This window comes from Silene latifolia, chromosome Y (genome assembly GCF_048544455.1).
Source record: "Silene latifolia isolate original U9 population chromosome Y, ASM4854445v1, whole genome shotgun sequence".
In the NCBI taxonomy this organism is placed as follows: Eukaryota; Viridiplantae; Streptophyta; class Magnoliopsida; order Caryophyllales; family Caryophyllaceae; genus Silene; species Silene latifolia.
Genome location: NC_133538.1, coordinates 206173259 through 206187613, shown reverse-complemented (window position 1 = coordinate 206187613; position 14355 = coordinate 206173259). Strand labels below are relative to the sequence as shown.

Genomic DNA, 14355 nt, shown 5'->3' with positions numbered 1-14355 from the left:
GAGGGACGATTTCCTTATCTTTAGTACTTATGTCAAACGCTGCTTTGTGCTTCGATTTGGCCGAGGTATAAAGTGGAATTCGAACGGGTTCCAGGCATCCCACAAATGCTTGGTGGCGACTTCTAACATCTCTAATCGTTTCGAGACCCTTACCGATACGAAACCGACCGATCTAAATTGATCCGGTCGAAAGCACCTTTACGCCGCCGAGCGTGGCTTTCAAAAAAGACCGCTGCCATTGTCCACAAATCGGCTGGGCATACACAGGTGGGCCATGTCCACAGAACCCCAATCCTCTAAATGGGTAGGAGGTAGCTCGGCATAGGTGCAAGGTAACTCGACCTAGGTGTGGTAGGAGGAAGGTCTCAACAAGGAAGGGTAAATGTAGTGCTTCCCTTGGTGTACCAACCAATACCTCCAAAATCATTATATTTGCACCATTTGTGATGCCTAAAGATGACCTTCTCATCGAGTAAAGTATCTCCGAGTAGAGCCACATACTCCCATCATCATTAAACCCCGGGCATAAAACATCGGCCACCCTAGTCACAAGACCACCCATCACAATTCCCTTTGATTTTGTCGCACCCCTTGATAGATTTCAAAATCGGACAAGTAATTCAAGAGCGGGATTAAAGTTGTACTTTGGCAAACCTTGGACATTCAAATATGACTCAAGAAAAGTGATGTCAAGTTGATTCACACATCCCGTGTCACTTCTAGCATGAATAGTCCCCGCTATAAATTGATGCCACATCCTAATAACCGGATGATGAATGTAAAAGGCATGAGACATCTTAAAACCCTCTAATTCCAACCCGGTGATTGCTCTCCACAAATGTGACTCCGTGAACCCCACGGGCTTTTCAAGGTCGGTCTCGGGTATCGCAAGTCCAAAAATTTCACCAAAGGTACCCAAATGTATTTGATGGGTCTCATTACACAACCTAAATTCCAAAGACACCCCATATCTCTCTCCTTCAAATACTTTGAGACTACACAAGAATTCCAAGGTGAGGCTAAGATATGTTTCCTCATGCATATTAAATAAAGTCTCAAGACCCATTTCTCTAAATAAGGACTCGGTTTGTCCTTCAATACCAAGTTTATCCAAAGTTTGACGACAAATGAAACGAGTAGGTTCGAATTCCTTACCAAGTAGTTTCAAAAATCGCCTCCTATGCTCATTTTTTATGAATACTACCTCCGGGAAATCATCAAGTTGCTCAATCTCCGGTACTAGCTCCTCTTCTTGCATTTGGAACTCCGGTGGAGCATTAGAATTGCTTCCTTTTCTTCTTTTTGATCCCTTAGTAGTAGTAGCCTTACTCTTGCCCCCAAAAACTCATTGTTGTAGTCTTGAAATCCACCAAGTATCACTACCCAATAATGCTTCAAATTTCCACAAATAAGAGCCAAACAACCTTGAAAATGCCTTACTAGAACACTAAAAGCAATGTAGTGAAGCTAGAAGGCAAAAATCAAACCCGAAAGTCAATTGCTGCTCACGGATTTTTGGAGCTCCAATTTTTGAAATGATGAAAATGGGTGATTTTGAGCAATTAGAAGGTTGGAAAGTTGGTTTTTATTTTATAGAAATGGATTAAAATGATTTTTAGAGTAATTTGATGGTGATTTAGTTGGATTTTATGGTTATTTGGGTGAGTTTTGTGAGTTGAGATTGAGCATGAATGTAGAAGATGAAGATGGTAGGTGACTTTTGAGTGTGGAGTGAAATTGTGGCTGAAAAACAAGAGCATACACGGGTTATAGGTTGAACACGGGTGGGGTAGGATTAATCTGCCCGTGATACTGAGCATTTTCTGCATTCTGAGGGTGGACCCGCTCGAGATAGGTCTGACCCGCTCGGGTTGTGAGAGAACCCGCTCCAGATAAACTCAACCCGCTCGGGTTGACAGTGAGGACGAGCGTTTTTCTTAAAATCTGCGCGGATTCTTTGTCAGAGAACTTTTCTTCTTTTCTTGTCTTTCAACCCGCTCGGATTTGTCTCGGGATGCTAATCTTTTTTGAAATTTCGACCCAACACCTTTCTCATGATAACAAACTTACTCACAAGATCAAATTCTTCATTTTCTTCATTTCTTTACATTTTTCAGCTCCTCATTTTCATTAATTTCCTTGAAAAACTCAATTAAAATATGAGATCCCTCCCTTTCATGTCTCATGCAATTAAATGAATGTGAAACTACACTAAATGCATATATACAAATAAATGGTTATTAAGGAACTCCATCAAACCACAGATTGAAAATTAACAATTTTATAGAAAGATTATCACTAGCACTCAAAGCACGTAGAAGTCGATCAAATTCTTGGGAGTGAGAAATAAATAGGCACGGATAACAACACAAGATTATGCAATAAAATAATGCCCACAAAAGAGACCGAACAAGCATGTCAAGAGCATTATGACAAAAATCATAAGAGAAATGATGGATGGTTGGAACATGAAATGGGTAGTTGGTTGGCAATTCACTCAACTCATCCTCCAAATAATCAAAATCACCACATTCAATGCAAGTACTCTCATTATCATCCAAGGTGATTTCAAGGGTGTTTATTTGAGATTCCCAAATGTCCTCATCATATTCCTCATGCCAACAAGGTCCATCATCAAAGGGGTTGTCGTAACAAGGCTCACCAAGTTCAACACACTTGTCTCCCTCAAATATGTCATCCTCAAAGGGTGAGTTTTCACTCAAGCTCACATCCATATCATTCTCACTTTGCCCATTAACATCAAATTCCATGGAGGTTGATTTCATTGAAACACAAGAAGAGAAGGATGACGGCATCCAAGCATTAGTTTCACAATCAAGAATGTACTCCTCCTCATTATCACTCTCCTTATCTAGCACTCCATCTTCCCAAGGTAGGGTAATTTTGTGGGAATAGTGGGTTGACTCAAGGTTATAGGAAGGTTTCTCATCCTCACAAATCTCATTTTCATCATAGTTTTCCTCAATGAATTTTTGAAATGTGGTTTTTATCGCTTCTATACCTTCATTGTCACTTTCAAATATGTCATGTATAGTTTGCTTGAGACAATCAATGGTCATGAACTCAACAAATTCCCAAAATTCCTCAGAACCCATCTCACATATCCTACCACCACTCAAGTGAAATGCCAAGTTGCGGGTTTCAAGGTTCATGCCATTATAAACAACCGAATATGCTTCATAATTTGAAAGAGTAAAACCATGATTCCAATCATGAGTCATATAATCTTCAAATCTAGCAATGTACTTATCAAAAGACTCATTTTCATGTTGCCAAAAAGTGAATATAGACATGTTAAACAAAAGAAATAAAGCATGTAAAAGAATTAAAATTCTCAAGGAACCAAAATCCCTCAAGAAGAAGCACAACTAAAACAAGACAAAAGAACAATTCAAATACACAACACCGTCCCCGGCAACGTCGCCATTTTGATGGGTGAGCGTGTCGTTGTACACCCAATAAAAACATATTTATAATACTCAACAAACAACTAGTTAGTGGTAGGTCGAGGTCGATCCATGGGACGGTGTGCTTTGGGTTCTAAGTCTATCTATCTCAATTTATGCTAGTGTCACAATTTGTTTGGGTTTGTAGTTGTGTCTAAACTAATGCAAGCGATAAAGAAAAACAAGCAATAAAGCAAATAAGGGTGTAAACAAGTAATTAAAGGTACTAGGATATCATAGGTTCATAGGGGATTCATGGGAGTTGATCATACAAACATGTTCACAAAGTTGAAAGCAATTAATGTTGTAAAGGAACCGAGTTGCTTTATGTCTTACGGTTCTTAGGAAAAGTTGGGTCACGGAGCCGAATCGATTAGATTGTACAACACCTACAAGTCGACTTACTTTCCTCCTAATCACTTCTATGCATGGTCTAACAAAACTCGAGTTTGTTTATATCTTACAAGTCAAGTTGAATAGATAAGAGATGGTTGTAAATGCAAGGATTCATAGGCTTAGCATTTCATCAAACATAACATGTGCATAGGTTGACATCACAACAAGAAAGCAATTTAATTATGAAAATATATTAAATTAAGCATGATTAATCCCATGTTGGTTTCCCCTAATTACCATTAATCCTTGCTAAATAACTACTCACTCATTATCAAGTTTAACATCCAATTGGGCGGTTTGTCCTTGCCCTTCTTGTTAGGATTTTCACCTTTGACTTGACCTTTGAATGGGGATTCCATTTTCTTCTTTTCACCTTCCCGGCTATAATGTTCAACCATAAAGCATGGTTCATGCAAGTTGGGAGCTCTCATAGTCTTATCAAGATTAAAGCGGATTGTTTCATCACTAACTTTAAGCGTGAGCATCCCGTGATTTACATCAATCACCACTCCGGCGGTGTGTAGGAATGGTCTTCCTAGAATGATCGGTATATTGGAATCTTCCTCCATGTCAACAATAACAAAGTCCACCGGTATAAAATACTTTCTAATTCTCACGGGTACATCTTCCCATACCCCAAGTGGTTTCTTTGTTGTTCGGTCTGCCATTTGTAGAGTCATATTAGTGCAGTTGAGTTCTCCCACTCCTAGAATTTTATATACCGAGTATGGTATGACACTCACACTTGTACGTAGATTACATAGTGCTCTGTTGATTGTGGTGTCACCAATGGTACATGGAATGGAGAAGCTTCCCGGATATTTGAGCTTAGGTGGGGAATTCCCTTGAAGTATTGCATTACTTATCTTTGTGAATGAGATGGTTTCCAACTTCCTAATGGACTTCTTCTTGGTAAAGATATCTTTCATGTATTTTGCATTGGCCGGCACATGGTTGATCAAATCCGTAAATGGGATGGAAACCTCTAGGTTCTTCACAATCTCCATGAACTTTCCAAGTTGCTCATAAAGCTTGGGCTTGGCTTGACGACTTGGAAACGGAAGTCTAATCAAAATAGGTTCTTTTTCAGCCTCTTTGGGCTTTTGTTCATTTCACTTCTTCAATGATTCATTGGTAGTTGGTTCCACTTCCCTAGGTTTCTCCACAATTTTTCCATCACATCTCTTGGCTTGACACTTTCCTCAATAACATCCTCTTTAGTTGGCTCCTTAGGTCCCTCATATCGTGTACCACTCCTCAAGTGAATGGCATTGATGGTTTCATGTTTTGTAGGAGGATTACCTTGGGGAGGTAATTGTCCTTTTTTGCTTTTGGGAACTCGAAGAGGCTAATTAGGACATTTGTGTTTCCAACATCTTGGTATGAGCAAAGATATTTTTGATGGTAGTGTCTTTGGCTTGGCTATCTCATTGCATTTGAGCGAAGAAGTCTTGTTGGCTCTTTTGCATTTGAAGGACCACTTTTTTAACATCAAAAGCTTGGTCATTGGATTGATCGTAAGAGGGTTGGTTTTGGAATCCTTAGTTTTTGTTGAAAAAGGGTCTTTAAGTAGGATTTCTAATTGAAGGTGGGGTGTATGTTGGTTGAGAATTTTGAACATTTTGGCTTTTATATGAGAACTTTGGGTAAATCTGGTGTTTTCATTGTAATAGTTGGAGTAAGTGGTGCCATTCTAATATGCTTGGAAAGCATTTACTTGCTCCTTTGTGCCCATACACTCTTGTTGATCATGTCCCAAAGTTCCACAATTCTCACATACTCCATTTAGAATATATGATGTTGACACCATGGCATTGAATTGTTGATGTTGCTTAGGTGATTGAGAAGCTTCATTCGTCTTGGCTATGGCCTTGTTAAATTCAAGTTCATTGTGTCAATATGGGAGCATAGTTGGGCACCCAAATCAGAACTTAATTGTGTGACGGAGTCAACTTCATGTCTCCTTCCCCTAGTAGCATTTCTCGGCCTACTATATTAAGAGTTGTGAACCGCCATCTCCTCTATCTTTGCCCAAGTTTGGTTATTATGTACCTCGGTGAATATTCCATTAGAACCCATGCTGAGCACATTCCTTGAATCTTCATACAACCCATGCCTCATATATTGACTCTTCATCTCTTTGGTTGAACCCGGTGATTTGGGCCCTTAACATGTTGGTTTTCTCTGGAGGACAGAACTTCTTTTAAAAGGCAAGTGCTAACTTCTTCCATGAATAAATTCCAAGAGTGGCCTTGTCTAGGCTCTTCAACCATTGTTTTGCGGCTCCGATCAAGGAAAAAGGAAACAATACCCATTGAATTTGATCTTGTGTTGCCCCTGTTTGCGAAATTGCATCACAATAGTCACAAAAAGTCTCCATGTGTAGATGAGGATCTTCACTAGGAATCCCTCCAAATTGATTTCGTTCAACTAATTGTATGAATGCGGATTTAGCAATGAAATTACCGGTCAAGTGGGGTGGTGTTGGAGTACCATTGGGTAGGTTCTCCTCGGTTGGTACGGAATGAGATGAAAATTTAGGCATTGTCGGTTGATTTTGTGGTTGGTTTTGAATTGGGTTATCCTCTCCTTGTCTAACAAAAGGGTTGGTAAACTCAACACTATCCGTTTGCATGATACCAATATCCACAACTTCTCCAATACCCACAATTGTTGAAGTTCCTCCAACGGTTCTTCTAATATTTGTCAAAGTTCTCTCGATTTTGGGATCAATAGGCAAAAGACCGTCTTGTGATCTCCTAGATATGCAAAAATCAAACAACTAGAAAACAATTAGAACTACCTTGAGGAGTTTGACTTCCCTAAGGTTAAAAAAGACACAACTAACAACAACAAATGATAATAACTCAATTGAACACCGTCCCCAGCAACGACGCCATTTTTTATATCGGTCGATAAGTCCTCTATACTCCCAATCAAACAATATTTATAATCTCAACAAACTACTCTTATTAGAGCGGTAAGTAAAGGTCAGATCCTAAGGGACTGGTATTGTATTAACTTATCGGTTGTAAATAGCTATGTCTTTAGTGTCGCAAGTTGGGTTGAGGTTGAGATTTGCAATCTTGTAAACTACTTAAAAAATGCAAAGTAAATAAATGAAATCAAAGCAAAGTAAGCAAAAAGAGTTTGTAAACAATTGATTAAAACACTAGGGTGTCATCGGTTCACAGACGAATCATGATGAGATCACAAAAATAAGTTTCCTAGATGCAAGCAATTTATTGTTGTAATTGAATCGAGTTAGTTTTTATCTTACAATTCCTAGAGAGTTTTAGGTCTCGAAGCCGAGTCAATCAAGACTTTACAACACCAACATCGACTTAGTCCTCCCTACTCAACTATATGTATGGTCTAACAAGCCTTGAGTTGGTTTATGTCTTACAAACCTTGTTGGAAGGATAAGAGAATCATGCTAGGTTCTCAATCAAGCATTTCATCAAGCATAATATGTGCATAAGTTAAAATTACAACAAGCAAGCATTCATATGAACATATTAAGTAAAGATCTACCCCATGATTAACTACCCTAATCCCCCACTAACCCTAGCTAGGGAACTACTCACTCATTATCATGGTGAACATGCTTACAATGGTGTCAATCATCTTAACAAGTCTAAACATGATGAAGGAGTAAAATAATAAAAAAGGATTAAGTAAAGCGTAAAGAAATTGTAAAAACTTAGGATGATCCAATAGAAAGTAAAGAATAATAGAAGAAAACTTGATTGATGATGAAGAGTTGTCAATTCTCCAATAATCCCAAATAATCTTCAATTACCCAACTAGATCTAAGAATACTTGAACAATAATTAGGGAAATATTAAGTTGTATTTAAGCTAAATAACTTTATTTTTAATCTAAACTAACTTGTTTTAATATAAGATAACTTGATAATCACTTGGTAATACAAGGGAGTATTTATACTAAGTACAAGTGTTACATTAACTAAGGGCTTAAATGACGATTAAGCCCCTTAAATGAAGTCTAACGCCATGCAAGTCCTAGCTTGGGATGCACGACCTCCTCATTATGGACGCCCATCCTGTATTGAAAAATGCACGTTTTGCTTTGGGAACGCCCGTCCTTCTCAGTGGGATGCCCTAACTCGTGAGGATCCATCAAGGGTCGTGGGGGTCCTTCATCATTGCCCATTTACTTGTTTTATTGACTTAGGCTTTTAGTATTGGTCTCCTCTTTGTTGCACGGTCATTAAATGCGATCAATTTAGCTCCTTTTTTATCCATGTAAGCAAGGCTAACACTCTTCTCTTACCAAGGGCACAAAACATCATAGAATATGTATAATAGCAAGCTAAAGATAAGAAACGACCCTAATATATACTAGAAAGTATAGGAACAATGCTAGTTAGGGGACTAAATGTGCTTAAATACGAGTCACATCAAGCCGGCTGTCGGCCTACCGACAAAGAACACCTCTTTTCACAGTTTCAATTTTTCTCGTCAATTAAAATTTGGTCGCGCTGCCGGTGGGGACACGGGCAGCCTGTCCAGCGGCAGGGACTACAAATACCTTGATTTCCTAAATTTTCCTAAGTCTCGAGTTGACTTGAGCTCCATGCCGGCAGAGAGCTCCAGATGCTAGATTTCACATGTTTTACACATCACATTCGAATAATCAAATCCCGACTTCTTCCCTTGGCTCCTTTTCTCGTGTTCTCCGCTTTTTAAACCGACACAACATGCCGGGGATTGGACCAAATGAATATTATACTTGAGTTCCACAACTTCCCACCGATCTACTCTTACGTGACAACCGTCACCAAATTCCATTTGCAGAAGATGAAAGTTCTTCCAAATGCTATCATGATCTATCTAACATGCATGCAATATTTAAAAAAAATGGTGGTTCTTGATGAACTCAACCAAACCTATCACTTGAAGTTTCTTTAGATGGTTTCCTCCTCGAGAAGGGGCTCCCCGAGGTACACAATTTGAACGGTTCCTAGCTTATCTCCTTGGTAGTATCTCTTCACCCTTTGGCCATTGACTTTAAAGCTTCCACCTTTATCGCTCCAAAGCTCAATGCACCATATGGAGAGATGTCCATTACCTTGAAAGGTCCCGACCATATAGAGCGGAGCTTGCTCAAGAACACTTTCACTTTTGAGTTGAAGAGGAGCACTAGGTCTCCCACACTTATCTTCTTTTGCACAATTTTGGTATCATGCCACTTCTTTGTTTGATCCTTGTAGATCCTTGAGCTTTCGTAAGCTTCCATTCTCAACTCCTCTAGTTCACTCATTTGGAGGAACCTCGTTTCACCGGCGGCATCAATGTCAAAGTTCATCTCCTTGAGTGCCCACCTTACTTTATGCTGTAGTTCGACAGGTAGATGGCAAGCCTTGTCATACATAAGTTTTTACGGTGTCGTCCGAATAAGCGTTTTGTATGTCGTCCTTAGGGTCCATGAACATCGGGGAGTTTTTGGGACCACTCCTTTCGAGTTTTGTTTGTTACCTTCTCAAAGATGGCCTTGATTTGCTGGTTGGAAACTTCCACTTGCCCACTAGTTTCTGGGTGGTAGGCAAGGGCGGTTTTGTGCCTCACTCCATGAGCTTCCAATAGGGCTTTGTATGTGCTCTTGGAAAAATGGGAACCTCCATTACTTATTACTACTCTTGGAGTTCGAAATCTTGGGAAGATTGTGACCTTGAATAGTTTCATCACAACTTTTGAATCATTTGTAGGAAATGCTACCGGTTCAATCCATTTTGAGACGTAAGCAACGGCTGTACTCATTTTCACATGAATTTGGACACGGTCCCATGAAGTCAATCCCCCAACAATAAAAAAGCTCAATCTCGAGGATGTTGTTGAACGACATTTCATTCCTCTTTTCATTATTCCTCATTTAGTGACATGAGTCGCAAGATTTCACCAAGTGATGGATGTCTATGAACATCGAAGGCCAATAGAACCCACCTTGTAGAACCTTGGCAATTGTTCTTGAGGTTGCCAAGTGTCCACCATAGGCCGAGTTGTGTAGCCGGTCAACAATTTTCATGCCTTCTTCCTTGGATACGCGTCTTCTAAACATAATATCTCCACATTTCTGGAATAAATGTGGGTCATTCCAATAGTACCTCCTTGAATCATTCTTGAATTTTCTCCTTTCCCTAGCATCCAATTAGTCCGGGATAAAACCGTTTCCCAAGTAGTGTGACAAGTTCGCAAACCATGGCACTATGACACTCACCTCCATTAGGGCATCTTCCCTCAACCATTCACCTATCAGTCCACTTTTATCCATTATGCCATGATCCTCCACCGTAAGCCTTGACAAGTTATCGGCCACCACATTTTCGGCCCTAGCTCTGTCCCTTATTTCATGAACGATTTTTTGAAGCAATAGGACCCATCTCAATAGTCTAGGCTTGGCATCTTTCTTCACCATTAGTTGTCTCAAGGCGGTGTTTTCGCTGTAAATCACCACCTTGGACCCCACAAGATATTGCTGGAACATCTCAATGGCATGAACGATATCTAGCATCTATTTATTCATTGTTGAATAATTACATTGAGCTTGGTCCAAATTCATGCTAGAATAGTAGATGACGTGATGTTTCTTGTCAACTACTTGACCAAGTACCGCTCCCACGGCATAATCTGATGCATCACACATCTCTTCAAATGGGAGACTCCAATCCAGAGCCCGGATGATTGGGGTCGTGGTGAGAAAAAGCTTTAACCTGTGGACAGACTCAAGGCAAACAACATCAAATACAAAGGGGGCGTCTTTGAGAAGGAGTGAAGTCAATGGTTTTGCGATTTTGGAGAAATCTTTTATAAATCGCCTATAAAAGCCGGCATGTCATAGAAAGCTCCTCACCCCCTTCACATTTGTAGGAGGTGACAAGTTTTCTATAACCGATAGCTTAGCACCATCAACTTCAATCCCCCTCTTAGAGACGATGTGGCCAAGTACAACTCCCTCTTCCACCATAAAGTGGAATTTTTCCCGATTGAGAACAAAGTTGTTCTCCTCTCACCGTCTTAAGACATTTGAAAGATTAACCAATCCACGAAAAAATGAGTCTCCATGGACGCTAAAGTCATCCATGAAGACTTCCATGTATTTCTCAAGAAAATCCACAAAGATCGCCATCATGCACCTTTAAAAAGTGTCGGGTGCATTACACAACCCGAATGGCATCCTACACTACGCAAATACACCAATGGGATACGTGAAAGTTATTTTTTCTTGGTCTTCCGGGTGTATTGGTATTTGGAAAAACCCCGAATATTCATCAAAAAAACAATAGTACGCGTGTCCCGACAACCTTTCAAGTATTTGCTCAATAAAAGGGATGGGAAAATGGTCTTTACGGGTCGCGGAGTTTAGCTTTTGATAATCGATACACATACTCCACCCGGTGACTGGGCGTGTTCGTACTTAAGTTTCGTCCGCTTGCTCTACCATGGTCACTCCTCCATTTTTGGGAACCATATGAACGAGGCTCACCAATTACTATCGGTTATTTCATAGATGATCGCCGCTTCTAGTAGTTTGAAGACTTCATTCTTAACTACCTCAGTCATTTTGGGGTTCAACCTTCGTTAACCCTCAACCGATGGCCGACTCCCCTCCTCAAGGTTTATTCGATGCATACACAAATTAGGACTTAGCCCCTTGATATCCTCAATGCTATATCCCAAAGAGGACTTGTGAGCATTAAGAACCATCAAATGTTTTTGTTCTTGGACCTCACTAAGATTAGCATTGATTATCACCAGGTAAGTCTCTCCCTAACCTAAAAAGGCATACTTAAGAGAGGGAGGTAGGGTTTTGAGTTTTACCTTTGGAGGGACCAATCCCTCAACTTTTTCAAGAGCTCGGCATCAACCTCATAGTCTTCCTTCATTTCTTCATCACGAAGGGAAATTTGAAACACTTCCTCCATCTTCGACTCTTGCCTTACCACTTTCTTAACCACTTCCTTAATGACTTCAAGCGTGCATGTTTGGTTAAACTTTGGTCCTTTCAAAATATTAGGAAGGTTAAATTCAACTTTGTCACCCTCGATTCTAAAATTTAGCCGCTCATCTCTTACAAAAATCAACACTCCTCCGATAACCAAGAATGGCCTACCTGGGAAGATGGGGTGTGGCTATCCCCTGGAATGTCGAGGACAACAAAGTCGGCGGGAATAAAATACTTTCCAACCTTGACGGCTACATCCTCAAGCACCCTCAAGGGGCGCTTGACAGATCTATCCGCCAATTGGAGAGTCATGTTTATCGAAATTAAATCACAAGTACCAATTTTCTTGGCAACTTTCTATGGAAGGACACTTACACTTGCCCATAAATCACACAAAGCTTTTGATATTGGAACACCACCAACCACACAAGGTATGGAGAAGCTCCTCGGGTCACCAAGTTTATGTGGCATTATGTTTAGAAGTAGAGCACTACACTCTTCTTCCATAGCCATCATTTGTTGGTCACCCAAGGTCCTTTTCTTAGTCAAGATATCTTTTAAAAATTTTGAATAGGTTGGCATATTCATTATCACTTCAGTAAAGGGTAGGGTCACTGCAATTTTTTCCAACATTTCACAAAATTTTGCATACTTGAAGTTTTCTCTTGACTTTAAAGCTCTTATGGGATACCGAATGCTAGTGACAAGTTGAGAATTAAAGGATACCTTGGGAGAATTGGGCTTGCTTGTTACCTTAGTAGAAGGTTGAAGAAGCACTTCTTCTCTAGCTTCTTCACCCACCTCCTCTTCATAGTGGGAGGTCTTCAACCATGACATTCTCATTGCTCTCTAGAGGAGCTTTTCCTTTTGATGTTCCCTCACTTGTAGTATTTCCCTTTTTTGGCTCGCTTACTCTTGCCGTAGGAGTCATTGGTGGGCTTTTCCCACTACCATTCATAACTACACTCTTCCTTTTCGGATCCGCATCAACTTCGGTCTCAAGGTCTCTGTAAGGGTCTTCAAGTTCAACCCCACTCCTCAAGACAACCGCATGGGCTTGATGGTTTGCAGAGGCATCCTTTGAGCTTTGGCCTTGGACAAGGGAACCGGTCTTTGAGGGTTGGCAAGTGCTTGAGATGCCATTCGAGCCTTTATCTCCTTCTTAAAGTTGTTCAGTTCTTGTTGGTGAGATATTTGCATGTTCTTCATCACTTTGTTCAAGTCACTAAGTTGAGATTTCATAGTTGGCTCTTGGGATGGTTGGTTAGCCAAAGGTAAAGGGAATCCATAGTCAAATCAAGTATTAGGACCTTGATTGTTGTTGTTGTATCCCCCTTGATAAGTTCCCTTAGGCCCTTGGCTATACCCATGCTCTTGAAATCCTTGTTGAAACCCTTGGCCAAACCCTTGATTATCTTGATTCCCTTGGTTACCTTGGTAGAAGCTTTGACTACCTTGGTTATCCCCAAAATCTTGGTACCCTTGAGATTAGTTCCCAAAATTTCGGTTTTGGTTAGTGTTTGGCCATCGGTTTTGATTGCCGGAATTGTTTTTTTGATTTTGGCATCCACCCCTAGGTTGAGAAAACCTGGGTGTATTGGTGTTTTGCACTTGCGGTTGGAGGTGTTGCTGGTTTTGGACATTGGTAATTTTTATCTAAAATTGGGCTGATTCTTCAAGATGATAGTAATTCGAGTTCGGGTTGTAAACCTTTGGGTTGTTGTAAGGTGGCCTTGGTGGCCTTATGTTGTTGTTGTAGGTTTGAAAAGCGTTGAGATCTTGGACATTATCATCATCATATCCTACATTATAAGCATTGTTGGCACACACATCAAAAGTTTGTCCGTTTCCTCCACATAATTCATAAGAAGAATTTGGAATGACCTCTTCCATGGGTGGACCATGGGAGGCACTAGCTTGGTGCACTTGATTCCTTTACCTTTGCTCAAGTTTTCTGGTGAGAAGATCAAGTTTAGCATTGGTTTCGGCATTTGAGCTAGAAGAGTTCTCTTATGGATAACGGTTATTTCTTCTCAACATGTTACCTCTTGGACCATAGTTAGACTCCGAGTCAACCATTATTTTGATAAGGGTCGAACCCTCTCCATCTCCTAGATGATCAAATCCTTCCCCCGCGAAGGCATTTACCATCTCTTTGGTCGTTGGTAGAATTGTTTAAAAGAAAGTTTGGGTAATGTACTAAGTCGGGATCCCACGATGTGGACAATATGCAAGAAGCTCTTGAAACCTGTCCCATGCTTCCCCTAGAGACTCTCCATCTTCTTGTTGAAAGGTAGTTATCTCATTCCGAAGCATGGCCGTCTTGGAGGATGGGTAATACTTCGCTAGGAAAGCCTGGGTTAAGGCGTCCCATGTAGTAAATTTCTTCGGTGCATGAACATTTAACCAATGATCCGCTTTGTCCCTTAGGGAGAATGGGAACAACATCAATCTCAAAGTATCTTCTGGTACTCCATTGCGCTTCATCATTGCAACCTTGCATTTGAACTTTCTTAAATAGGCATGC

The 14355-nt window shown here is 40.4% G+C and overlaps 1 non-coding gene across 1 annotated transcript; it reads left to right on the top strand.

Moving 5' to 3' along the window:
• Window positions 1-14037: 14037 nt before the first annotated feature.
• LOC141635406 (small nucleolar RNA R71) lies at window positions 14038-14144 on the top strand. The gene has a single exon (XR_012540099.1). It is a non-coding gene; the product is annotated as a small nucleolar RNA R71 (small nucleolar RNA).
• The last annotated feature ends 211 nt before the right edge of the window (window positions 14145-14355 follow it).